Source organism: Molossus molossus, unplaced genomic scaffold, assembly GCF_014108415.1.
Source record: "Molossus molossus isolate mMolMol1 unplaced genomic scaffold, mMolMol1.p scaffold_m16_p_2, whole genome shotgun sequence".
NCBI lineage: Eukaryota > Metazoa > Chordata > Mammalia > Chiroptera > Molossidae > Molossus > Molossus molossus.
The window spans coordinates 129,191,298-129,193,830 of record NW_023425355.1 but is presented as its reverse complement, the minus strand read 5'-3'; the positions used below and the strand labels follow the sequence as shown (position 1 = coordinate 129,193,830).

General features: G+C 33.2%; 1 pseudogene; it reads left to right on the top strand.

The window, feature by feature from the left end:
- The first annotated feature begins 1,707 nt into the window (after positions 1–1,707).
- On the top strand, positions 1,708–1,851 carry LOC118636845 (annotated as a pseudogene).
- Positions 1,852–2,533: the final 682 nt, after the last annotated feature.

The following is a 2,533-nucleotide window of genomic DNA, read 5'->3' as shown; positions in this document are numbered from 1 at the left end:
AATTTGGAAAATGTATTTACAAATCAGTAAAGATATATGACCTAACAATTCCATTCCTAGTCATATACTTATGTATTCACCAAAAGATATGTATGACAATGTTCCTAGCATCACTACTTCTAATATCCTCAAATTGAAAGCACTCACATTTCCAAAAAAAGGAATACATATGTATTTTTCATGATGAAATACTATACAGCAATGGAAAGGAATGGTCTACAACTACATGCAGCCATGTGGATGAATTCCACAACCAATATTGGAAGAAGCCAGTAACAAAAGAGCCCATACTGTATGATTCAATTACATAAAGTGCAGCATCAGGGAAAGCTTATCTATTCTGTTAGAGAAAGGATAATAGTTACTTGGAGAGGTGAAGTGACTGGCAGGAGGAATAAGAAGCTTCTGGGATGTATGTAATGCTCTGTTTCTTTTATTTAAAAAAATTATTTTTTCTTTATTGATTTTAGAGAGAGAGGAAGAGAGAGGGAGAGAGAGATAGAATCATCAATGAGAGAGAACATTGATTGGCCACCACCTGCATGCCCCCCACTGGGGATTGGGACAACCTGGGCATGTGCCCTGACCAGGAATTGAACTGGTGACTTCTTGGTGTATGGGTCGATGCTCAACCACTGACCCACACTGGCTGAGCTCTGTTTCTTAATCTGAGTGTTGGTTCCATAGTTTGAATTTGGTGAAAATTTATTGAGATGCAAAGTTATGAAATACATCCTTTTGTGTATTATAATAGTCTTCAATAACGCATTTTAAAAATGAGAAAGTCTCTTGATTAACTTAGGAGTTTGTAATATTCTAAAACATTATGAAGAACTTGTTTGAAGGAAAACAGAACAAACTTCAGACTTGAGATCTAGAATAGGCTTTGACAGAGCCTCACACATTATAGTTCTTGAATAAATGTTTGTTGATGGACCAATATACTTTATTTTATTACTTTAAAGCATGATGTTAACACTTCATGATAAATATTCACAATAAAAGTAGGTATGACAATTCATATTTTATAAAAAATCCTTAAAGGTTTTTCCTTGGAGTATTGAGTGGTGCCTAATATGTCTTTCTTAAGAACATGGAAGGCACATATTCAGTTTCAAAGGACATTGCTAACTCCCTGCTTTATCTCTATTAGTAATTTCTATTTGTCTTCAGTCCTCCTTTTAGATGGTGTTCATTGAATTTCCCAAGGACAGTAATTTATTTATCGTTACGATGATGCATTGCCTTAACAGATTAGTAGCTTGATGTTATCTTTTGTTATAACAAAGAAGATATCTTTTATAGTGGTTGAATAATTTATTTTGTTTAGAAAAATATTTATTTTAGCAAATGAATGGCTATTGTTATATTAGGATGGAGACACTTATGTGTTACAGAAGATATTTGTAAACAAATGGATCATTTTTTGAATGAGGGGTGGGAGTAAAAATAATATGCCATACATATTGAAATCTAAAAAAAAAGAAAAAACTAAAGTTTTTGTATAAATAAGATACTCAATCATTAGAATACAATTTGATTGTCAGTTTTCAATTTAAGAATTAATTTAAGGATTTTTTGAAATCTAGCAGACCATAGGCTCATTCTTGGATTAAATTACATAAAAGTGTCATAATTGTGAAATGGATTTATTTTGGTGTTCTTTGTGGCTAATGACACTCTATTTTATATTAAGAATATAACTCCTACCACCTGGCAATGGACAAGGAGACATCTGATTGGTGGTGTTGCTCTTACATCAGTCTGAGGCAAAGCAGATGCACAGTCCTTAGTTCATCCTACCTTCACGCCTGTGTTGATAGCTAGCTGTTTCACACCTGGGGCACATTTTTAAAAGAATATAACTCATGTGGAAATATTTTATGCATCATTAAACCTTACCTATGTATAAGGTTTAACATATCTATATATCTATATATTTATATCTATATCTATATATCTATATCTACACACACACACACACACACACACACACACACACATATATAGTTTTTCTCATCTGGGCCAAGTAAATGTTTTTACTGAATGTTGTGTTTTCGATCCTTATTTCAGCATTTCATAGAAATTTTTAAAGAAATATTTTCTGCCATATTTTTTTTTATGTGCAAATCTAATTCATGTATATTTTTTTAAAATCTAATTTATATATTACCTTTTTGAATATTTTTTGTTTCCTTGGGGGCTCAGTTTTTCCCCTTTTTCACAGAACTCTGAATCAATTTTCCTCACGATGACCTCTCCACTAAGGGTTTACATGCCCTCTTCAGATGTGGCCCTAGTGAAAAGTCTTGAGCCTGTTCTATCAGAATGTCTTCTATACCGATCCCAGGTGGCTCTATGAGTCTTTGTTGAGGAAGCTCTGGAGAGATGAGCTAGGTTTAAAAATATAGTTCCATTTTAAAGACATGAAGCACCAGCATCTGAAAGAGACACCACGGAAAGCAGAATAAATGAGGGATGTGAAGAAATAAAAGTTATAGAGGTTAAGGCTTGGGCTATTGAGGTTGTCAAA